The following is a 25,518-nucleotide window of genomic DNA, read 5'->3' as shown; positions in this document are numbered from 1 at the left end:
ATCTTCAACTACAACAAGATCTACAATGAATGACCCATCTATTCACATGGTTAAACCTTCTTTCCTGATTGCTAATTCATCTACAAGTTGAACTCGTGCTGTCAAACGTTTATTGAAACTAGATGTGCATATGTTCTATCCTAAATGGATGTATGTTTTCTACAGGGAAAGGTTCATACTAACCCGAAGAATGTATTTGCTGCAGAAATGTGCATTGATATTGCAAGGAAATGTCGCAATATTCCAGATGGGAACAATTACTAGAAAAGGTAAAAAACGCACCCATGAGCAGGCTATATCATTGAAGCCTGAGTATATAAATGAAGAAAATTGGGAGAAACTTGTGGACCATTGGTGTGCGGATCACTCCAATGTATGTAATACACACTCTTCGCTCTTCAACTTGTCAATCCGTACTTCTGGACACACCTACTAAATTTGAGCTTCATATCGTAGGCATTTTGTCTCAAGAAATAAGGAAAACCATCTATCATGGATCTAAGACCGACAGTAGAATGGGGGTAGGTATGAAGAGGCAAGATCCTAGTTATGGAGTAGTTGTACACACGAGTTTTACGAGTTCAGGACCTTCTCAGAGGAAGTAACAGCCCTACGTCTCGGTGCCCTAAGGCGGTCGACTGGATTATATGTGTGTGTGAGTTTACAAAAGATGCGAACCCCTGTCACAGAGGAGGGGGTGGCTTATATAGAGTGCGCCAGGACCCCAGCTCCCTGCTACGTCTTGAGCTTGCGTTGGTTTTCCCCGAAGAGGAAGGGATGATGCAGCAGAGTAGCGTAAGTATTTCCCTTAGTTTTTGACAACCAAGGTATCAATCTAGTAGGAGCCCACGCTCAAGTCCCTCGTACCTGCACAAAGCGATAGCTACTCGCAACCAACGCGATTAGGGGTTGTCAATCCCTTCACGGTCACTTACGAGAGTGAGATATGATAGATATAATATTTTTGGTTTTTTTGGTATAAAGATGCAAAGTAAAAAAGTAAAGGCGAAGTAAAAAAGCAAAACAAGATTAAAGTGATGGAGATTGATATGATGAGAATAGACCCGGGGGCCATAGGTTTCACTAGTGGCTTCTCTCAAGAGCATAAGTATTCTACGGTGGGTGAACAAATTACTATTGAGCAATTGACAGAATTGAGCATAGTTATGAGAATATCTAGGCATGATCGTGTATATAGGCATCACGTCCGTGACAAGTAGATCGAAATGATTCTGCATCTACTACTATTACTCCACTCATCGACCGCTGTCCAGCATGCATCTAGATTATTAAGTTAAAAACAGAGTAACGCCTTAAGCAAGATGACATGATGTAGAGAGATGAATTCATGCAATATGAAATAAACCCCATCTTGTTATCCTCGATGGCAACGATGCAATATGTGCCTTGCTGCCCCTTCTGTCACTGGGTAAGGACACCGCAAGATCGAACCCAAAGCTAAGCACTTCTCCCATGGCAAGAACTACCAATCTAGTTGGCCAAACCAAACGGATAATTCGAAGAGACTTGCAAAGATAACCAATCATGCATAAAAGAATTCAGAGAAGATTCAAATATTATTCATAGATAGAATTGATCATAAACCCACAATTCATCGGTCTCAACAAACACACCGCAAAAAGAAGATTACATCGAATAGATCTGCACAAGAGAGGGGGAGAACTTTGTATTGAGATTCAAAGAGAGAGAAGAAGCCATCTAGCTACTAACTATGGACCCGAAGGTCTGAGGTAAACTACTCACACTTCATCGGAGGGGCTAGGATGATGTAGAAGCCCTCCGTGATGACGACCCTCTTCCGGCGGAGCTCCGGAACAGGCCCCAAGATGGGATCCCGTGGATATAGAAAGTTGCGGTGGTGGAATTAGGTTTTTGGCTCCTGTTCTGATCGTTTGGGGGTACGTGTGTATATATAGGAGGAAGAAGTACGCCGGAGGAGCAACGAGGGGCCCACGAGGCAGGGGGCACGCCCTAGGGGGGCGCACCCCCACCCTCGTGACCGCCTCTTTTGTTCCTTGGAGCAGGGTCCAAGTCTCCTGGATCATGTTTGGTGAGAAAATCACGTTCCCGAAGATTTTATTCCATTTGGACTCCGTTTGATATTCCGTTTCTTCGAAACACTGAAATAGGCAAAAAAACAGCAAGTCTGGACTGGGCCTCCGGTTAATAGGTTAGTCCCAAAAATAATATAAAAGTGGAAAATAAAGCCCAATATAGTCCAAAACAGTGGATAATATAGCATGGAGCAATCAAAAATTATAGATACGTTGGAGACGTATCAGGCATCCCCAAGCTTAATTCCTGCTCGTCCTCGAGTAGGTAAATGATAAAAAAAGAATTTTTGATGCAGAGTGCTACTTGGCATAATTTCAATGCAAATCTTATTAATTGTGGTATGAATATTCAGATTAGAAAGATTCGAGACAAAAGTTCATATTGACATAAAAATAATAATAATACTTCAAGCATACTAACAAAGCAATTATGTCTTCTCAAAATAACATGGCCAAAGAAAGTTAACCCTACAAAATCATATAGTCTGGCTATGCTCCATCTTCACCACACAAAGTATTTAAATCATGCACAACCCCAATGACAAGCCAAGCAATTTTTTCATACTCTAACTTTTTCAAAACTTTTTCAATCTTCACGCAATACATGAGCGTGAGCCATGAATATAGCACTATAGGTGGAATAGAATGGTGGTTGTGGAGAAGACAAAAAGGAGGGGAAGATAGTATCACATCAACTAGGCGTATCAACGGGCTATGGAGATGCCCATCAATAGATATCAATGTGAGTGAGTAGGGATTGCCATGCAACGGATGCACTAGAGCTATAAATGTATGAAAGCTCAACAAAAGAAACTAGTGGGTGTGCATCCAACTTGCTTGCTCACGAAGACCTAGGGCAATTTGAGGAAGCCCATCATTGGAATATACAAGCCAAGTTCTATAATGTAAAATTCCCACTAATATATGGAAGTGACAACATATGAGACTCTCTATATGAAGAACATGGTGCTGCTTTGAAGCACAATATATGAGACCCGCTATATCATGGTGCTACTTTGAAGAACAAGTGTGGAAAAAAGGATAGTAGCATTGCCCCTTTTTATTTATTTTCTTTTTTTTTGGCCTTCTTTTTTTTCTTTGGCCTTTCTCTTTTTTTTTTGGGACAATGCTCTATTGAATGATGATCATCACACTTTTATTTATTTACAACTCAATGATTACAACTCGATTCTAAAACAAAGTATGACTCTATATGGATGCCTCCGGCGGTGTACCAGGATGTGCAATGAATCAAGAGTGACAAGTATGAAGAACTTATGAACGGTGGCTTTGCCACAAATACTATGCCAACTACATGATCATGCTAAGCAATATGACAATGATGAATGTGTCATGATGAACTAGGTGGTGGAAAGTTGCATGGCAATATATCTCGGAATGGCTATGGAAATGCCATAATAGGTAGGTATGGTGGCTGTTTTGAGGAAGGTATATGGTAGGTGTATGATACCGGCGAAAGGTGCACGATATTAGAGAGGCTAGCAAAGGTGGAAGGGTGAGAGTGCGTATAATCCATGGACTCAACATTAGTCATAAAGAACTCATATACTTATTGCAAAAATCTGGAAGTTATCAAAGCAAAGTATTACGTGCATGCTCCTAGGGGGATAGATTGGTAGGAAAAGACCATCGCTCGTCCCCGACCACCACTCATAAGGAAGACAATCAATAAATAAATCATACTCCGACTTTGTTACATAACGGTTCACCATACGTGCATGCTACGGGAATCACAAACTTTAACACAAGTATTCTTTAAATTCACAACTACTCAACCAGCATGACTTTAATATTATCACCTCCATATCTCAAAACAATTATCATGCTTCAATCCTTTCTTAGTATTCAACACACTCAAAAGAAAGTTTCACAAATCTTGAATACCAAGCATATTATTATTAAGAAAATTACCATGCTATTAAGAGACTCTCAAAATAATTTAAGTGAAGCATGAGAGATCAATAGTTTCTTTAAAACAAATCCACCACCGTGCTCTAAAATATCTAAGTGAAGCACATAGAGCAAAATTATAACGCTCAAAAGATATAAGTGAAGCACATAGAGCAAAACTACTACGCTCAAAAGATATAAGTGAAGCACATAGAGCAAAATTATCTAGCTCAAAAGATATAAGTGAAGCACATAGAGTATTCTATCAAATTTTAATTCATGTATGGCTCTCTCAAAAGGTGTGTACAGCAAGGATGATTGTGGCATACTAAGACACAAAGACACAAATAATACAAGACGCTCCAAGCAAAACACATATCATGTTGGTGAATAAAAATATAGCTCCAAGTAAATTACCGATGGAAGTGGACGAAAGAGGGGATGCCTTCCGGGGCATCCCCAAGCTTTGACTTTTTGGTGTCCTTGGATTATATTGGGGGTGCCATGGGCATCCCCAAGATTAGGCTCTTGCCGCTCCTTGTTCCATGATCCATCAAAAGAATTCACCCAAAACTTGAAAACTTCACAACACAAAACTCAAAATAGAAAACTCATGAGCTCCGTTAGCGAAAGAAAACAAAAGACCACTTCAAGGTACTGTAATTAACTCATTCTTTATTTATATTGGTGTTAAACCTACTGTATTCCAACTTCTCTATGGATTATAAACTATTTTACTAGCCATAGATTCATCAAAATAAGCAAACAACACACGAAAAACAGAATCTGTCAAAAACAGAACAGTCTGTAGTAATCTGTAGCTAGCACAAGATCTGGAACCCAAAAATTCTAACATAAATTGCTGGACGTGAGGAATTTATCTATTAATCATCTGCAAAAATAATTAACTAAATAGCACTCTTCAAATAAAAATTACAGCAGTTCTCGTGAGCGCTAAAGTTTCTGTTTTTTACAGCAAGTTCAACAAGACTTTCCCCAAGTCTTCCCAACGGTTCTACTAGGCACAAACACTAATTAAACACAAAAAAACACAACCAAAACAGAGGCTAAATGATTTATTTATTACTAAGCAGGAGCAAAAATCAAGGAATAAAAATAAAATTGGGTTGCCTCCCAACAAGCGCTATCATTTAACGCCCCTAGCTAGGCATAAAAGCGAGGATAGATCTAGGTATTGCCATCTTGATTCTTAATTCTTTTAGTGATGTTATGCTCGAATCCAGGAGGTTCCTTACGTTTCCCTTCATATTCAGAGATCTTGAGATCTAAAGAATCCAACCGCTTATTGCAAAGAGTAATTAACATATTCATGCGGTGAAGATTTCCGCTAACGCTCTTAAGAGGTTCAAGAGATTTTTGTAAAATCTTAGTTACTTTGCAAATTTTCTCAAAAACTTGCGTTTCCTCTTGGGTATGATGGGGCCCCTTTTGTTGAGGTAAAGTTCCTACTATACCTTCCATAATTTCATGCGCGATACTGGGATCAATTTCAATAAAATTGCCTTTGGCAACACAATCCAAATGTTGTCTATGACATATATTAAGCCCAACATAAAAATTGCGAAGCAAAATTCTGAAATTTACTTCTAGGGTGCATTTATGATAAGATTCCATTATTCTAAACCAAGCATCCTTTAAGTTTTCTCCTTGCTTTGGTTTGAAGTGAAAGACTTCAAACTCGGGAGACATAGGAGCAGAAAGAGGACTAGCCATGACGACAAGTAAACAAACTAGCACGCGAGCAAACAAGAGGCAAATAGAGAGGGAGGATAGAGAGAGAGGGGGGGCAAATAAAATGGCAAGGGTGAATTGGGGGGAGAGGAAAACGAGAGGCAAATGGCAAATAATGTAATGCGAGAGATAGGGATTGTGATGGGTACTTGGTATGTTGACTTTTTGCATAGACTCCCCGGTAACGGCGCCAGAAATCCTTCTTGCTACGTCTTGAGCTTGCGTTGGTTTTCCTCAAAGAGGAAGGGATGATGCAGCAGAGTAGCGTAAGTATTTTCCACAGTTTTTGAGAACCAAGGTATCAATCCAGTAGGAGCCCACGCTCAAGTCCCTCGTACCTGCACAAAGCGATAGCTACTCGCAACCAACGCGATTAGGGGTTGTCAATCCCTTCACGGTCACTTACGAGAGTGAGATCTGATAGATATAATATTTTTGGTTTTTTTGGTATAAAGATGCAAAGTAAAAAGTAAAGGCAAAGTAAAAAAGCAAAACAAGATTAAAGTGATGGAGATTGATATGATGAGAATAGACCCGGGGGCCATAGGTTTCACTAGTGGCTTCTCTCAAGAGCATAAGTATTCTACGGTGGGTGAACAAATTACTATTGAGCAATTGACAGAATTGAGCATAGTTATGAGAATATCTAGGCATGATCATGTATATAGGCATCACATCTGTGACAAGTAGATCGAAACGATTCTGCATCTACTACTATTCTCCACTCATCGACCGCTATCCAGCATGCATCTAGAGTATTAAGTTAAAAACAGAGTAACGCCTTAAGCAAGATGACATGATGTAGAGAGATAAATTCATGCAATATGAAATAAACCCCATCTTGTTATCCTCGATGGCAACGATGCAATACGTGCCTTGCTGCCCCTTCTGTCACTGGGTAAGGACACCGCAAGATCGAACCCAAAGCTAATCACTTCTCCCATGGCAAGAACTACCAATCTAGTTGGCCAAACCAAACGGATAATTCGAAGAGACTTGCAAAGATAACCAATCATGCATAAAATAATTCAGAGAAGATTCAAATATTATTCATATATAGACTTGATCATAAACCCACAATTCATCGGTCTCAACAAACACACTGCAAAAAGAAGATTACATCGAATAGATCTCCACAAGAGAGGGGGAGAACTTTGTATTGGGATTCAAAGAGAGAGAAGAAGCCATCTAGCTACTAACTATGGACCCGAAGGTCTGAGGTAAACTACTCACACTTCATCGGAGGGGCTAGGATGATGTAGAAGCCCTCCGTGATGACGGCCCTCTTCCGGCGGAGCTCCGGAACAGGCCCCGAGATGGGATCTCGTGGATACAGAAAGTTGCGGTGGTGGAATTAGGTTTTTGGCTCCTGTTCTGATCGTTTGGGGGTACGTGTGTATATATAGGAGGAAGAAGTACACCGGAGGAGCAATGAGGGGCCCACGAGGCAGGGGCGCGCCCTTGGGGGGCGCCTCCCACCCTCGTGACCGCCTCTTTTGTTCCTTGGAGCAAGGTCCAAGTCTCCTGGATCACGTTCGGTGAGAAAATCACGTTCCCGAAGATTTTATTCCGTTTGGACTCCGTTTGATATTCTGTTTCTTCGAAACACTGAAATAGGCAAAAAACAGCAATTCTGGGCTAGGCCTCCGGTTAATAGGTTAGTCCCAAAAATAATATAGAAGTGGAAAATAAAGCCCAATATAGTCCAAAAGAGTAGATAATATATCATGGAGCAATCAAAAATTATAGATACGTTGGAGACGTATCACTCCCCTCCATTACACAGGGTTCAATGTTCATAAAGGAGGAGTGTTACTGGTAACGTCCGAAGTAAAGTGCTATAAATGTCCATAAAGCTATGGTTTAAACCCCGACCGTTGCGGAGTGAAGGGCTTCTCATCTTCTGGTGGTCGAGTGTCTTCAAGGTGGTCGAGTGAACACATCTTCATGGTCGAGTGGATGATGGTTTCTCTTCGACTGCTTCTGATTCTTTGTAGAGATGTCCTTGGGGAGGGTATGTTGGACAGATCCATGACCCTACCCTAGGTACATAGCTTCATCATTAGCCCCCGAATGGATCAGGGTTTGAGTGAGGAAGGAGTTGGGAACACTTCTGACTCATTCTTTGTGCTATGAGCATATCTTGTTCTGGAACAATGAACTGAGGAGACGACGTCGACTCCTTTTTCAGTCGCCTTGGTCCATTCTTGGTTTTTATCGAGTGAACTTTCATGGTAGAATTCCGAATGATAATGTAGAGGGCGTTTGTCTTCAGTCTGGCAAGTTGCTCTGCTCTCCGCGGATTTCACGGGATTCGAATTTTGGGAAGCGCGCCAGACGGGCGAGACCATGGTAATCGGGATGGATTAGGCAAGTCTCATCGATCTCCGCGCCACCTTTTTCGCCACGTACTGCGTGCGTGACTGTTGCGGGATTTGTTTAGATCGTCTCGGTCCACCAGTCAGTCACTCGGGGAACGACCTTACAAAAGGCACCGGACCAGGCCTCAGCCCCGTGCGCTCCCATTCTCTTCTCTTCTTCCTCCGACTTCTCCGCCACGCTCGCTTCTGCTCCCGTCGCCGGACCCTTGCTCTAACTCGATCCGTCGCCATGGGGAAAGAGAAGACGGTGGCGCTGGAGCGCGCAAAGAAGGCGACCGCGAAGGCGAAGGGCAAGCGGACCAGCCGGGGGGGATCCTCGTCGAGATCCGGCCTGCCGCCGGGCTAGATCCAGGGCGACTGGATCCGCTCGACGATCAGCCAGGACGACCTCGACGACCTGGTGGAGGGCGGACTGATCTCCCACAAGTTGGCGCGGCTCCCGAGGAACAAGACCGAGCCACGGCCAAGGAAGGGTGAGTGCGTTCTCCTCGCCCCCCACATAGATCGCGGATTCTCATTGCCTCCCCATCCTTTCTTCCGGGGCTTTTTGAACTTCTTTGGGGCTCAGCTCCACCATTTCACTCCAAACACCATAGTCTATCTGGCTGCCTTGTTTCAATGTGTGAAAATTTCTTGGGCTGTTGACCGCACTGGGGTCTTTTCAAACACATCTTCACCTGCCGCTCTCAGTCGGTCAAAAAGGCCAATCCGAGTGATGAGAGGACGCAAGTGATCCAGATATGCGGGGTCCTGGCAATCCAGATGAGGAGCAAGAGCACCTTCCCAGCAATGATCCTTCCTGACTCGGTCCGGGGCTGGCAGTCGACTTGGTTTTATTGCAAGGACCGGCCGACCCCGGGTCAGTCGACTGGACTTCCTCCCTTTTCTTTGGCTCGAGTGGAGAAGCCCGCCCCCCTTAAGGTGGTTCCAGAAGATAAGGCGCATGTCAAGGTGCTGGTCGAGCGGGTCGTCCAACTCATCCGCGACGGGGTGACCGGGATGGACCTGCTGGAGGTCTTTCTCGGCCGACGCATCCAACCGCTTCAGGCACGTGATCATCCGATGTGGATGTACTCTGGGCTCGAGGATTCCACTCGGATCCACCCAGAGGACGTCAGCGAGGACACCTTGGAGAAGTGGCTGATGGGGATCACCAGCAACAAAGACAACCCTCGGGGGTCTAGGAGGGTGATTCCATTCGACCACTCACGTCAGCCGGAGCAGGTATGATTCTGTTTTATCAAGTATCTTTACGATTCACTGTGTGACATTTTGTTCATGGTCGACTGAATATCTTTTGATCGTTGTCTTTTCAGGCCCTCATCGACATGTACTCAATGCCCAACGGAGTGCAAGAGCAAGACGTTGAGGAAGGAGCGAGCGGGGGCGAGAGCGGCGAAGGGTACTCGGATGCCGAGGAGGATGAGGAGAGCGACGAATCGACTGATGATGAAGAGGTCGACTCGCCTCCTCACAGGGAGAGGAGATCCAAACACGCCCATGACCCGGCGAGCGCTCCGGGCCTGGTGGCCGCACCGATTGGGCAGTCTTCGAAGCGTCCCAGGATGTCTTCCCCAACGCCAATTGAGAAGGCTCCGAAGCAGCCCAAAGTTGTGCCGCCTCCAGCGCTGAAAGCACCGAAAGCCACCTCCTCCAAACTGCCAAAGGCTTTGCCTAGGATCAAAGTGACCGTCCCTACTATCTCCGGGTAATCATCTGACTTGTTCTTTTCGTCGACTCGAGTAACAGGACGTAACCGACTAGATGCGGGTCTTTGCAGTGCTACTACGTCAGGAACCTCTTCTCTCTAGTACCGAGACGAGGAGATGGAAGACGCGGTTACCTCTAACCCAGGTAGAAACTCTTATGATCTTGTTCTTGATTCCTTGGTCGATTGCATTGTAGTGGTTCACTTGGGGTCGAATGATCTGCCTTGCATCTCCACCCAACGTCATCGATCTTCCAGATGGCGATGAAGATGTGGCTCTTAAGCCTAGGAAGAGCAAGAAGGTAGCAACTGGCAAGATGTCTCGGCAAGGGCCAACAACAACACCACCCATCCGTCAACCTGAAGACGCAGGCAGGGCCTCTGTGACCTTTGCTGCACCCTTGTCGAGTGAGCACCCCGCATCGTTGACTGCACCTGTGATTCCTTCAGTCGTCCAACTCCATGCCACGAGGCTCCAAGCAGCCACACCTGGGTCGTCTGATCTCTTTTTCACCAGCTACCCTGTCCCGGACAACCAGTCGGAAGCGGCTGCGGAAGCCATCCGACAGGCTGACGTGATGATGGAGTGGGTGAAGACGGTGCATGAGAATAGCCAAGTTGCCTACGACGCCAGCGCTGCTCTTCGGGCCAATGTCCAGGTGAGTAGACTTTCCGACTGCTCTTGTTCTATGAGGATATGCTACCCGAAAAATTTTCTTCTACACAATCTCCTATTGTCTGCGTCAAATTAGAGCACCCACTGGGTGTTTTGTTATCTTTGGTAGTTGCGTTCTTCCACTCGATCTGGACGAGTGGGATCTGAACCGGTGGGGGCACGCTAAGTCCACCCACTGGGTGTAGTCCCCGAGACCGCGGTCGACTGCTGGCAGTCGACTGGGGTCTGAGTTCTACCTTCCTTTCTTTTTTTCTTACACTCGACTCAGGCGGACCGGTCGAGTGGGATCTGAACCGGTGGGGGCACGCCAAGTGCACCCACTGGGTGTAGTCCCCAAGACCGCAGTCGACTGCTGGCAGTCGACTGTGGTCTGAACAGCTTTTTTTGACTTGGTCCGGGCGGACCGGTCGAGTTGGGTCTTAATCAGCAGGGGCACGCCAAGTGCACCCGCTGGGTGTAGCCCCCGAGACCGCAGTCGACTATGTGCAGTCGGCTAGGGTCTAAGCGAACTTCTTTAGGTTTTATTCACTTGGAAGTAAACAACCTTTGATCTTATCGACTGACTCATCTTTTGCCTTCTGCAGAAGTCTTGTACTCTTATTTCCAAGTTTGCTGAACTTGAGGAGAAGCAGAGGCAACTCAACCTCGACTTGGAATTGGCCCAGCAGAATCTGAAGAAAGCTCAAGACGAAGCTGCTGGTATGGAAGGTAACTGGCTGTTGACTGACTTTCAATATATTTCTTTGATCTCTTGTTTGATTCGATTGCTTCTTTTGCAGAAAAAATGAAGTTTGCTCTGGAGAAGAAGGACTCGGACCTCATCGCTGCGCAAAAAGCAGCCCAAGATAAAACTGCTCTCGCAGACCAGAAGCTCGCTTCAGTCGGAACGCTGGAAGGGGAGGTGAACAAACTGAAATCTTGCCTCAATGAAGCTAACCGTGAAGTGACTAGTCTGAAGAAGGACAAGGTTGCCCTGAATGAAAAGCTGGAGTCCGCGATCCGCAAGAGGAATGACACGGAAGCTTATCTGAGGACTCTTGCCAAGAAGCTCTATCTCACGCTGGAAGGTATTTTTTTTAAACCGACTGTGTTGATGTTTGCGATCGGATCTTGCTCGGTCGACTCACTAATTTTTGGCTGCAGAATTCTACCAAGACTTCGACGAGGAAACTGGAAAGGTCGAGACGGGCCTAGACCCTATCGCTTCTCCAGTTTGCGACGAAACTGCAATGAACGTGCTCCGACTGGAGTCCTGTATCGCCAGCGCCACAAGCTACCTCGTGCGCCTGAAGGAGGTAGTCTCCCGAATCGACTCATCGCTTTGGCCAAGGGCGACGCTTCAAAATGACCTGGAATCCCTGATGGCTCAACTGAATGAGGTCCCTGACCGAGTACAAGAATGGAAGAAGTCCTCCGCCTGGTGTGGTGCTGACGTGGCGCTGTCCTTGGTGCGAGTCCATTGCAAGGAGGCTCGTGAAGACAAGCTGGCTGCGACCAAAGTCGCTAACACCAAAAAGCATGACTTCCAGTCCTTCATGGAGACTTTCATTGCTGCCGCTACTCGGATCGCTGATGGGATCGACCTGGACTCATTCGTGGAGCCTGCCGGCCCTCCTCCTGCCGAGTGAATAGACTTATGAGACTTGAATCTGCTTTAAATTTGCCTCGGAATGCCGAGTGATTGATGTAACTGTTAAACTTCTTTAGGCTTGACGCCCGAATACTTTTGATTTGCTACTTGGAACTTTAGGATTCATCCGAATTTGGTTTATCTCTGAATGTGCTTGCGTTTTGCCTTCGAATGGACTTTGTTCACTGTTTGGAATAGTCTTTGTGCTGGAGATGCAGCTCTGAAGTGGTGGCTCCAGTCGACCTGCGCTTCGTCGTCCTTGCGGATGGGATGGAGTGCATGTTGTACTTGTGCCGTGGCTCCGAAGGAGAAGGTTGCAGTCGACCCGCACCTCGTCGTCCTTGCGGATATGGATGGAGTGGACGTTGTACTTGTGCCGTAGCTCCAAAGGAGAAGGTTGCATTCGACCTGCACCTCGTCGTCCGAACTTAGGCGAGTACTGGACTGCAGCTAAGCCCCCGAGTGGGAGGATTGCTCTCCACTCGGTAGGATTTTTTCGAACTTAGGCGAGTATTGGACTGCAGCTAAGCCTCCGAGTGAGAGAACTTAGGCGAGTGCTGGACTGCAGCTAAGCCCCCGAGTGGGAGGATTGCTCTCCACTCGGTAGGATTTTTTCAAACTTAGGCGAGTACTAGACTGCGGCTAAGCCCCAGAGTGGGAGGATTGCTCTCCACTCGGTAGGATTTTTTCAAACTTAGGCGAGTACTGGACTGCAGCTAAGCCTCCGAGTGAGAGAACTTAGGCGAGTGCTGGACTGCAGCTAAGCCCCCGAGTGGGAGGATTGCTCTCCACTCGGTAGGATTTTCAAACTTAGGCGAGTACTAGACTGCAGCTAAGCTCCGAGTGGGAGGATTCCTCTCCACTCGGTAGGATTTTTTCAAACTTAGGCGAGTACTGGACTGCAGCTAAGCCTCCGAGTGAGAGAACTTAGGCGAGTACTGGACTGCAGCTAAGCCCCCGAGTGGGAGGATTGCTCTCCACTCGGTAGGATTTTTCAAACTTAGGCGAGTACCGGACTGCAGATAAGTCTCCGAGGGAGAGAACTTAGGCGAGTGCTGGACTGCAGCTAAGCCCCCAAGTGGGAGGATTGCTCTCCACTCGGTAGGATTTTTCAAACTTAGGCGAGTACCGGACTGCAGCTAAGTCTTCGAGTGAGAGAACTTAGGCGAGTACTGGACTGCAGATAAGCCCCCGAGTGGGAGGATTGCTCTCCACTCGGTAGGATTTTTTCAAACTTAGGCGAGTACTGGACTGCAGCTAAGCCCCCGAGTGGGAGGATTGCTCTCCACTCGGTAGGATTTTTCAAACTTAGGCGAGTACCAGACTGCAGCTAAGTCTCCGAGCGAGAGAACTTAGGCGAGTACTGGACTGCAGCTAAGCCCCCGAGTGGGAGGATTTCTCTACACTCGGTAGGATTTTTTCAAACTTAGGCGAGTACTGGACTGCAGCTAAGCCTCCGCTCTCCACTTGGTAGGATTTTCTTTCGAACTTAGGCGAAACGGATTCGCGACTAAGCCCACCCACTGGGGGATTTCAGAAGTAAATAAGAACAACAACAATCGTATGAGAGGACTGTAAGCTCTTGTCTTTGATAAACAAATTACAAAGGTGTTTCTTATTACATTTTATTCGAACGAGTGCTTAAGTATAAAAGGGGCGGAGCAGCTCCGTGTTCCAAGCCCGTGGCTCGTCTTTCTAATGCTCAACACTGTAAAGATGGTATGCTCCGTTATGGAGAACTTTGGTGATGATGAAGGGGCCTTCCCAAGTCGGGGCGAGCTTGTGTCGTTTCTGTTGATCCACTCGAAGAACTAGGTCTCCTTCTTGAAAGGCTCGACCCCTCACATTTCTGGCGTGGAATCGACACAAGTCTTGCTGATAAATGGTCGACCGGATCAAGGCCATCTCTCTTTCCTCCTCTAAGAGATCGACCGAATCCTGTCGGGCCTGCTCTGCTTCCTCTTCGAAGAAGAGCTCGACTCGGGGTGCGTTGTGGAGCAGGTCGCTTGGCAGAGCAGCTTCGGCTCCATAGACTAAGAAGAACGGAGTTCGTCCGGTCGACCGATTAGGAGTTGTCCTTAAACCCCACAGAACTAACAGAAGTTCATCAACCCAAGCGCCTGCTGCGTGTTTGAGATCACGCATCAGTCGGGGTTTCAGTCCTTTGAGAATTAGGCCATTGGCTCTTTCTGCTTGTCCGTTCGACTGCGGGTGAGCGACTGAAGCATAGTCGACTAGTGTGCCTTGAGAAGTGCAGAAAGCTCTAAACTCATCAGAATCGAAGTTCAACCCATTATCCGTGATGATGTTGTGTGGAACTCCATATCTGAATGTCAATTCTTTGATAAAACTGACAACGGTGTTGGCCTCAAGGTTCTTGATAGGTTTAACTTCGATCCATTTGGTAAACTTGTCGACTGCAATGAGCACATGAGTGAAGCCGCTCCTGCCAGTTCTCAGTGGTCCAACCATATCCAGTCCCCAAACAGCAAAGGGCCAGATGAGGGGGATGGTCTTCAAGGCTGACGCAGGCTTGTGAGACAAGTCGGAGTAAAACTGGCAGCCTTCACATTTGTCGACTATATCTTTCGCCATTTCATTTGCTCGTGGCCAATAGAATCCAGCTCGGTATGCTTTAGCCACGATGGCCCGAGAGGACGCATGGTGACCACAGGTCCCCGAGTGGATGTCATTGAGGATCATTCGACCTTCTTCTGGTGTTATGCATTACTGACCGACTCCAGTCACGCTTTCCCTGAACAGTTGTCCTCTTATCACAGTAAAGGCCTTGGATCGACGGACGATCTGTCGAGCCTCTTCCTCATCCTCTGGGAGTTCTTTCCTGAGGATGTACGCAATGTAGGGCACTGTCCAGTCGGGAGTAATGGCCATAACCTCCATGATCAGGTCGACCACGGCTGGGACATCGACTTCAGTCGGGTCTGTGGCGCTCTTAGGCTGCGGGAGCTCTTCAGTAAAAGGATCTTCCTGAACTGTCGGCGTGTGAATATGCTCCAAAAACACATTGCTGGGAATGGCTTCTCTCTTATAACCTATCTTTGCCAAGTCATCGGCTGCTTGATTTTTTAGTCTGGGTATGTGATGGAGCTCTAACCCCTCAAACTTCTTTTCCAGCTTCCTCACCGCGTTGCAGTAACTAGTCATGGCTGGGCTTCTGACGTCCCACTCCTTCATCACTTGATTGACTACCAAATCTGAGTCACCGTAGACCATGAGGCGACGGACGCCGAGTGAGATGGCCATGCACAACCCATACAAGAGTGCTTCATATTTTGCTTCATTGTTGGAGGAATCAAAGTGAATCTGGAGGACATATCTGAGCAAGTCTCCTCGGGGGGATACCAGTACTACCCCAGCACCAGAACCATTCAGCATTTTGGATCCGTCAAAGAACATGGTCCAGTGCTCCGAGTGAACTTGAGTCGGCAGTTGCTGTTCGATCCACTCGGCGAGGAAATCTGCTATTGCTTGGGACTTGATAGCTTTCTTTGCCTCAAACTTGATATCCAAGGGAAGGAGTTCAATCGCCCATTTTGCCACTCGACCAGTTGCATCTCTGTTGTGCAGAATCTCTGACAATGGAGCGTGGCTGACGACTGTAACAGAGTGATCAGAGAAATAGTGTGCAACCTTCTTCGTGGTCATGTAAATCCCATAGACAAGCTTCTGATAGTGCGGATATCTCTGCTTTGACAGAGTCAGGACTTCAGAAATATAATAAACTGGGCGCTGAACTTTATAAGCTTTTCCTTCTTCTTCCCGCTCGACCATAAGTACTGTACTGATGACTTGTCCAGTGGCTGCTATATAAAGCAGTAGAGGCTCTTTGCTGATTGGAGCAGCAAGCACCGGCTGGGTGGAAAGCAGGGCTTTTAGCTCTGCAAATGCTGCATCAGCTTCTGGGGTCCACTCGAACTTATTTGATTTCTTCATCAGTCGGTAAAGAGGCAGCGCCTTTTCACCGAGGTGAGAAATGAATCGACTTAGGGCGGCCAAGCAACCAGTAAGCTTCTGAACATCATGCACACACACAAGGCGTTTCATTCGGAGTATAGCACCCACTTTCTCTGGGTTAGCGTCGATTCCTCGTTCGAAAACGAGGAAACTGAGTAATTTTCCGCCCGGAACTCCAAACGTGCACTTTGATGGATTGAGCTTGATATCATACCTTCTGAGGCTGGCAAAGGTTTCAGCAAGGTCAGTCAGTAGGTCGGAACTCGGAACCTTTACGTGACTTGACCACAATGTCATCCATGTATGCTTCCACATTCCGACTGATCTGAGTGAGCAGGCACTTCTGAATCATCCGCATGAATGTGGCTCCAGCGTTCTTCAAACCGAATGGCATTGTGACATAATAGAAGCACCCAAACGGGGTGATAAAAGCTGTCTTTATCTCGTCGGGTCCGTACAGACGGATCTGGTGGTACCCGGAGTAGGCGTCCAAAAAGGACAAATGCTCGCACCCTGCAGTCGAGTCGACTATCTGGTCAATGCGAGGGAGAGGAAAGTGATCTTTCGGGCAGGCCCGACTGATATGCTTGAAATCAATGCACATGCGAAGTGAGTCATCCTTCTTTGGGACCATGACGACATTGGCTAACCACTCGGAGTGGTAAATCTCTCAGATAAACTCAGCTGCCAAAAGCCGAGCCACCTCTTCACCGATTGCCTTTCTCTTCTGTACGGCGGACCGTCGAAGATGTTCTTTGATTGGCTTCACTTTTGGGTCGACTCACAAACGATGCTCAGCCAGTCCCCTGGGAACACCCGGCATGTCAGAAGGCTTCCATGCAAAGATGTCCCAGTTCTCACGGAGGAACTGGATGAGCGCTTCTTCCTATTTGGAGTCGAGTATGGTTGAAATGTGAGTCGGAGCAGCATTGGGATCTGTCGGGTGAATGTGAATCGACTTCGTTTCACCGGATGACTAGAATGCTGAATCTGTGGCTGGCTTCTTGGCTCGCAACAAATCACTCGGATCTGCATTTTTCTGGTATTCTTGCAATTCTACCACGGCCATCTGAGCATCAGCGATCTTTGAGCCCTTCTGGAAGCACTCTTCTGCCTTCTTCCGATTACCAGAGATAGTGATCACCCCTTTGGGACCAGGCATCTTCAATTTGAGATACACGTAACATGGTCGAGCCATAAAACGTGCATAAGCTGGCCTGCCCAGAATGGCATGATAAGCACTCTGGAAATCCACAACTTCAAATGTCAACTTTTCTTTGCGGTAATTCTCGGAATCACCAAAAACCACGTCGAGAGCAATCTGGCCGAGTGATGCAGCCTTCTTGCCTGGAATGACCCCATGGAAGCTCATATTGCTCCCACTGAGTCTAGACATCGGAATGCCCATTCCCTTCAACGTCTCAGCATACAGTATGTTCAGGCCACTGCCACCGTCCATCAGGACTTTTGTCAGTCGAGTGCCTTCGACCACCGGGTTGACCACCAGTGCTTGCCTCCCAGGGGTGGCTATGTGCGCTGGGTGATCAGACTGGTCGAATGTAATGGCAGTCTGTGACGACTTCAAATAACTAGGTGTCACCGGAGCGACCATGTTCACTTCTCTATTGATGACTTTCAATCGATTTTTGCTCTCAACGTCAGCAAAAATCATCAGAGTGGAATTCACATGGGGGTAACCATCATCATCCTCTTCCTCATCCTCAGCCTTGTCTGCTTCCTTCTCCTTTTCCTTGGGCTATTTCTCTCGGAATTGCTGGATTAGGAGCCGACACTGCCGAGTGGTGTGCTTCGGGTAAATGAAATTACTCTCTTCATCTTTTTTGGTGTGGATGTGACACGGTAAATCCAACACGTCATTTCCATCTTGATCTTTTACTTTCTTGGGGTTCCACGGCCCCTTGGGCTTCCCCTTGAACTTTCCTTGAACCACAACCAAGGCTTCACTAGGAGCAGCTGGCTCGGCCTTGCGCTTTTGTTTCTGACCGGAGTTTCCTCCATCGGCTTCGTGGGCGACTGCTTTGTGCTTGCCACTCCGGAGTCGTTCTTCTTCTTCACCGTTGGCATACTTGGTGGCAATTTCCATCATCCGAGCCAGAGTCATATTTCCTGTCCGGCCGAATTTCATATTCAACTCCCGATACCTGACACCTTCCTTAAAGGCACAATTTGCCTGATGATTTGGCACATCCTCTACCGTGTGGTGTAGGGTGATCCATCTCTGGATATAATCCCTCAAAGTTTCATTCGGTTTCTGAACACAACACTGTAATTCTGTCAAACCTGACGGCCGTTTGCAAGTGCCCTCGAATGTTCTGACAAACACTCGGGCGAGATCTTCCCAAGTATAAATATTGCCAGGTGTCAACTGATTCAGCCATGCTCTAGCCGAGCCCTCCAACATCAGAGGAAGGTGTTTCATGGCCACTTCATCATTGCCGCCACCAATCTGGACAGCCACTCGGTAGTCTTCAAGCCAAGTGTCAGTCTTGGACTCACCAGTGAACTTACTGACTCCAGTCGCCAACCTGAAGTTGGGGGGAATCACTGCAGCTCTGATAGCTCTGCTGAAGCACTCTGGGCCTGAGACATGCGCTCTGTTGCTGGTTTGCAGACCCCTGTCATGGCCTTCTCGGTGAGCTCTGTTTTTGTCGACCAGACCTTGAACGAGAATAGATCTCGCATCAAAGCCTGGCTCCCTGGGGTCGACTGGAATACCTCGCCCAACACTGTGAGGGCGTCTGTCTTCATGTTGCCGAGGCACGTATGACCCACTCCTTGGGGGAGGAGTGGGCACTCGACGACGATCATCATGATCGACTCGGTGATCATACTGCTCACGGTTCCTGTACTGATCTCGTCGATCTCCACGTCCCTCACGCCTCGGGGGCGATCTTGGGCTATGGGCCGACTGAACTGTGTCCGCAACCACGGACCTGCTATGGATCCTATCCCGTGACTGGGATACAACCGTATTCTGTTCTCCTACCGCCCGGAGCAAGGCTCAGATTTGCACCAGACCTCGGCCAGCTTCCGACTGGGAAGGTTGAATCGACTCCGCTATCCTGGCAGCAGCTGCTAGATTCTGGATCGGGGTTCAGTATACCTGAGTCAGAGGAGGTAAAAGTTGGCGTCGACTGGATTCGGGAGCACGCTGCCGAGCGCGATCGTCAAGTGCGCGCTGGAGGTTCTCCAGTCGAGTGCGCTCAGCCAAGTTGGCCAAGCGCGCCTGCTCCAAGGCCTGGGCCTCAGGGGTTTCTCCAACTATAGGAGTATGCAGTGCATCCATGTTCCGGCGGCGAAGTTCCTCCCTCTGCTGCGAAGAGAGGGGTTCGGGGCGGTACTCTTCATGAACACGCGACGGATCGCCGTTCCCGTCACCTCCGTCTTCACGGGTGAAGCTAGGAGGGCTCCATGTCCATTGACCATCAGAACTTTAGCCGCTGGGTCGCTGCTATCGCACTCGGATGCGGTCTCTACGGAGCCAGTCAACAGATCGAATAGGCCGTAGAGAGTTTCATCGGGCTCGATCGCCGCGACTTGAGGGATGGCCGACTGGCGGGCCACTGCATGCCTCACCCACCGCTGAAGTCTCGACCGACCGGGACGTTTGCTCCGGCGGGCCGCGGGGAGGGGGAAAGCTGCTGGAGCCGACTGGTACTGGGTCGACGGTTGCCGCAGAAGGACGCCGCGGACGCACGCGCGAAAGTGCATCGCCCCGCGGGCAGGGAGCGCGTCGACGTCGAGTGGAGCTTCCTGAAGCCAAGCGGAGTCGTCGGCGACAAACACGAGCACGCCGAGACGGATCTCGCGGCCCTCAGCCAAACCTCCGCCTGAAACCATGATGAAGAGGATCGGAAAAATTGCAACTTCTCCAACAAGTCGCTAAGACACCTGCCCCACGGTGGGTGCCAACTGTCGTGGATCTAAGACTAACAGTAGAATGGGGGGTAGGTATGAAGAGGCAAGATCCTAGCTATGGAGTAGTTGTACACACGAGTTTTACGAGTTCAGGCCCTTCTCGGAGGAAGTAACAACCCTACGTCTCGGTGCCCTAAGGCGGTCGACTGGATTATATGTGTGTGTGAGTTTACAAAAGATGCGAACCCCTGTCCTAGAGGAGGGGGGTGGCTTATATAGAGTGCGCCAGGACCCCAGCTCCCCTCCATTACATAGGGTTCAATGTCCGTAAAGGAGGAGCATTACTGGTAATGTCCGAAGTAAAGTGCTATAAATGTCCATAAAGCTATGGTTTAAACCCCGACCGTTGCGGAGTGAAGGGCTTCTCATCTTCTGGTGGTCGAGTGTCTTCAAGGTGGTCGAGTGAACACATCTTCATGGTCGAGTGGATGATGGTTTCTCTTCGACTGCTTCTGATTCTTTGTAGAGATGTCCTTGGGGAGGGTATGTTGGACAGATTCATGACCCTACCCTAGGTACATAGCTTCATCATCATCTACTATGAAGCTAAGCCAAAACACTGCACCTACAAAACTTGATTCCCACTTCAGACATATGGTATAAGTATTTGTACTGCCTTATTGGAAATGCTTTATGTTGGATTGTTATATGACTTGCAATATTAATGTTTAACAATTGATGAATCTGATGTAAGCCCAAGGACAACAATGATAATCAATCCGGTGGAGACTTGCTTGTATGTACGTTCACTACAAAGAAAGATCCTACATTGATTCAGACTGCACAAAAACAAATTATAAGAACTGTCTAATTTGTAGACTTCAAATGTATAGTCTGGCCATAAGTGTTAAGTTTATCAAACACTCCTCTAACATTGTTGTCAATCATATTGCAGAATGAATCGAGGATCAAACATACACCATCAAACCAGCTTGATACGATAGCAATACCTGATGTAGAAATTATCAAGGGAGAGAGCTCCTCAAGCACGTTTCTTTCGAGCATGGGTGACTCATCCTCCTCCGAGAAGAATTCATCCTCTCGTGGGCACATCCGTGAGCTAGAACACATCATTGCAACTCAGGAGGCAGATGAAAAAAAGACAAGTGATATGTTTCATGAAGAGCTGAATGAAATACTTTTTGCCTAGATAGTAGAAATTAAAGAACTCAAGAAGAAGCAGCTATGAGAAATTGAAGATTTCAAGGTGGATCAGCAGAAGAAATTCACTGTCTTTGAAAAAGGCAAATACATATGGAGGCAATGCTTAGTCACCTGTTAAGGAAGTCCACGTAGCCAACAAAAGACACCATCGGCCTCATGCTTATAGTCAACTTACTTTTCCTTTTTCTACTTTGTAAAGTCTGAGACTATGTCCTCTGCTTCTCCTTGTAAAATGTCAACCTTCACTTTTAATGAAAGATCTATTGCCAATGTTTGAATTCTCATATTCCAGCGATTCAAATTTTGTTCTTTTTTCCTGAAATTACAAATTAAATATAGATTCGCCAGCAAAATTAATAATATATGAATTACAACTTTTTTCTACGTGCGACGGTAATTGTGACATAAATGCATGTCGTCACCAATGTCTGGTCCCACATGTAAGCAGACACATTGGCATCTTCTAGGCCCATATGTCAGCATCGTTGAATGGTCAAAACTAACGCCTGACTTATTACTAACGGGACCGTCAGCGATAAAATCCATGGCGGACCCACATGGAAGAAGCCATGCCTGCAACTGCAAGCCCCACTAGTCAGAATTTATGACCAGTCAAACCCATGGACAGATCACCGGTGACGGATTATTGTCACGAAAAATATCTTATTTAAATAGGTATATGTTTCTTTCCATTATGAATCGTGATTGTATGGCCAACCCGTGTGGAACTAGGTGTTGGACTCCTGCGTAATGTCGTGGGCATGAATGCACTCTTTGGAGGACCGGCGTGCTGCAGCGTCCGATCATGTGTGGGTTATAAATTTTTTTCCTGCTAAAAAATCATTGTCACTTAGAGTAATATATGACAAGGGCCTCTTTCAAGTTTATCTTATGCCAAAAATGTTTACCAATAAGTATGGATACTCAAATTTTTTAAAAAAAGATTCATAGCAATGCACGTGCATTCTGCTAGTAAATGTTATTTTCCTTAAAATCCGTTACTTGTTTTCTTATTAAATTATGTTATTCCTGAAGCAAATTACACTGATGAGAGGGTTCAGTTGATTTGCTTAAGTTAGGAAAGTTAGATCCATTATCTTTTGTATGTTAGGAAAATGCTGATTTGCAAAAAAGAAAAGAATGGGGAGAACAATAAACCGTGAATAAGAAAACCAAGATGAAGGGGTGGTGGTGGAAGGTGAGGTGAAAAATAACTTTTGAGTGAAAATTAATCAGTGAGGCGAAGATAAATCATGGATACCAGTCTACCAACTCCCTCTTTAGAAGTAGTGATAAGGCTAACTAAAGCTTGTGCATCAAAGCGAATTTTAGATGGCCATGATTAATAATTCCTACAATGCATCACCATCTTTCCATGATTCCTTTTGCGGGAAATGTTTCCCTGATTCACATCCATAGACCCATTGGCCGACTACCTTCACCGCATGTGGAGTAAATTGCATGTTTCATCCCTATACTCGCTGGCTTGTAAAAAAAACCGTCCTCGTAGTCATAAAATGCTCCAATACAGTCCTAGGACTTGCAAATACGTAACGGATAACCATGCAAAAAAAAACGTAACGGATACGGTCCTGTGAATACATTGGGGCCTTTCCCTTCCACATCAAGGACGAAAGTTGGTCCAGCCCAACCGGCCTGGTGCGCATCGTGCTGAGGCCAACGAGACGCTCCCGTCCAGGCCCACGCCAAAAATCTCCAATCTTTGGAACCCTTAACATGAGCCGGCGAGACGACTTCTCTCTCGCGGCGGGCGGCGAAAGTGGAGCCGGATCCTCTAACTTAGAGAAGCAAAGTCACAGTGCTACAATGTAATCCTAGTGTAAAATGAAGAAGAAATGTTAGAAATATTTAGCAGATTACTTACTATTGATATTTACTGTAGATATAAATAATCAATAATTAATTTTATTTCACCATCAAATTGTTTGTATGTAATGATTATGAATGTACACTTTATATCTGTTATTTGCATATTAATTTAAATTATTTTAGCCTTAATCATACGAATTGCAAGAAGGAAAGTTAATGTTAGAGGATCCAATTCCGTCGAGAGCTCCCCACGGTCGAACAAGATGGTGGTCTTCGACGTCCACGACCCGGTCAGCCCTCGCCGTTGACGTCTCCGTGCACCAGGGCCGCAGCCGCAACGGCCACAACGCGCTCAACCCACACACATTCGTCGGCCATAGCCGCATCTCCGGCTTCTCCGTCACGCGTGATGGAATAAGCCATGACATGCACAGGTGGACACGAGCGTGTGTGCATCGGGTCGAGCCCGGCACGGTGGCGACCGGTGTGAGCGCGGCCAGGTCGAGTCTGTGCCAGACTTGTGTGCGTGTGCCCAGGGCATGTATGGCCAGTATCTGGTGTGTGTCTGGGCATTGTATAGGCATTGTCCGACTAGTGTATGGCCTGTATGCGTGAGTTAGTTCGCAGCAGCAGCGGGGTGATCAGTGGCGTTCGGTTGGAGCTCGCATGCGTGGAGCGCGTCAGTGCGCGTCCTGGGCGTGGGCCGGAGTGTGCTAGTCGTGCGCGAGTGGAGGCGTGGATGCGCAGCGTGGTGTGCGCGCGTATATATAGGCCCCCCTGTACTGCTGTTCCAGGCTCGGACAGCGTGACGATGACGAAGATTGCGTCCATGGCATGGTGGAGCCGCCAGCTGCTCTGTTGTCTAAACGAAGGCCTACTTGCACTGTTATGGTCAAGTTCTTGCTATGGTTTGTTCAGTTTGCTGATGAGAGAGATTAGCTAGCAAGCCATCGCCTCACACAGTGGAGTTGGGTCCATGTAATTCAAACATGTAACACCAACATGAAGGGGCTCTTTACCCCACTCCTTCTTTAATGCATAATACACACTCCCGTGCGTATTCAAGAAAAAAAGTTTGCTATGAACTGAAGTGATGTTGGCATTCTAGTTTCAGCTATGCTGTTTGTAGTGGACTGAGACTAGCCACAATAAGTAGTAACATAGAGTAGTAACATGCCCATGTTATTACTCTATGTTACTACTTTTATAGTGGAGAGTAACATACGTGTGATAACATGCAACACTTTATTTATTAGACTATAGACTTATCTTGCCTTGATATGTGTGATGTTACTCATATTAATAGTAACTAACCATGTTACAACATATCTCTCTTAATTTATTTATTGCTTGCCACATCATCTATTTTATATTTTATATAAATATATGTGATGTTATTATCTATACTCTTACTGTGGGTAGTCTGAAGTGATGTATGGGTGCCACCGGCGGCGCTCATAGCGGAGACGACAATCAGGACTCAGTCCGCTCCGGCTGTCCCCCACAGCCGTGATCTCCGCCTTCGATCGAACCCTACTCTGCCGGCAGCTGCGTCGTGCTTGGGGAAGCGAAGAAGCACGGACAGAGGCAACAACTGAAACCCTCGATTACCTAGGGCCCTCTTGTCTCATCTAAACTCTAACTAGCATGCAGAGGCGTGGCGGCACGCCATGCCCGTTGTAAAGCTCGTGTGCATGCATGCGTTGTTTTTCTTATACGTAGAAGAAAATAAGACAGTGGGTAAGCGAGCTGGCAATTGGTAAAGTGTAAGCAAATTTAACTTGGATAAATACTGAAAGGTACCAAAAAATAGTTCTTTTTTGCGGGTACCAAGAAACAGTTCGCCCATGGTTACGGACACTTGGCTATATATCTTAAATGTTGTAGCCAAATATGTCCCCACCAATATAGTCATAGTTTGACAATCGTTTGGTGCAACCAAAATTTATACAAAATGAAGCTCCTTCGAACTGAAGGAAAATTGCTCCAGTATAGGTTTTGAAGATCAAATTTTAAAGATAATACCCTGTTCTGCTACAGATGAAAATTTGTATTAGTGAAAGAAGCAAGATATAGAAGAAGAAAAAAAACAGAAAGGTGAATTAAAAATAAAAAGGATTAACATCTATACAAATTATACAAATGTCCACTCTTTTAGGCCCGGTGTTGGATGTCATTGTTTCATGTAATGCATATAAATTTTTAGTTCAAAAAGAAATTGAACGAAAATACTCTAGTTAAAGATAGAACCTTCGCTATTACAGTGCATTCACGATTTCTTTATACATGATATTTTGAGTAATATATGTTGCATCCTGTAACGCTTAGTCATGAAAAATAGCATGCATGAGAAACATAATTAGAGAGGTGCATTATCAATAAAAATCCAGCCTAATTCTCACAATCTAAATGATACTAACTTGGATACTCTAAGTCACACATTTTTCTTTGATTTTCTTATCCTATGATGTCATGCA

The sequence above is a fragment of the Triticum urartu genome, chromosome 4, assembly GCF_003073215.2.
Source record: "Triticum urartu cultivar G1812 chromosome 4, Tu2.1, whole genome shotgun sequence".
NCBI classification, from domain to species: Eukaryota; Viridiplantae; Streptophyta; class Magnoliopsida; order Poales; family Poaceae; genus Triticum; species Triticum urartu.
The sequence above is the reverse complement of the archived record's forward strand: the minus strand, read 5'-3'. Positions refer to the sequence as shown.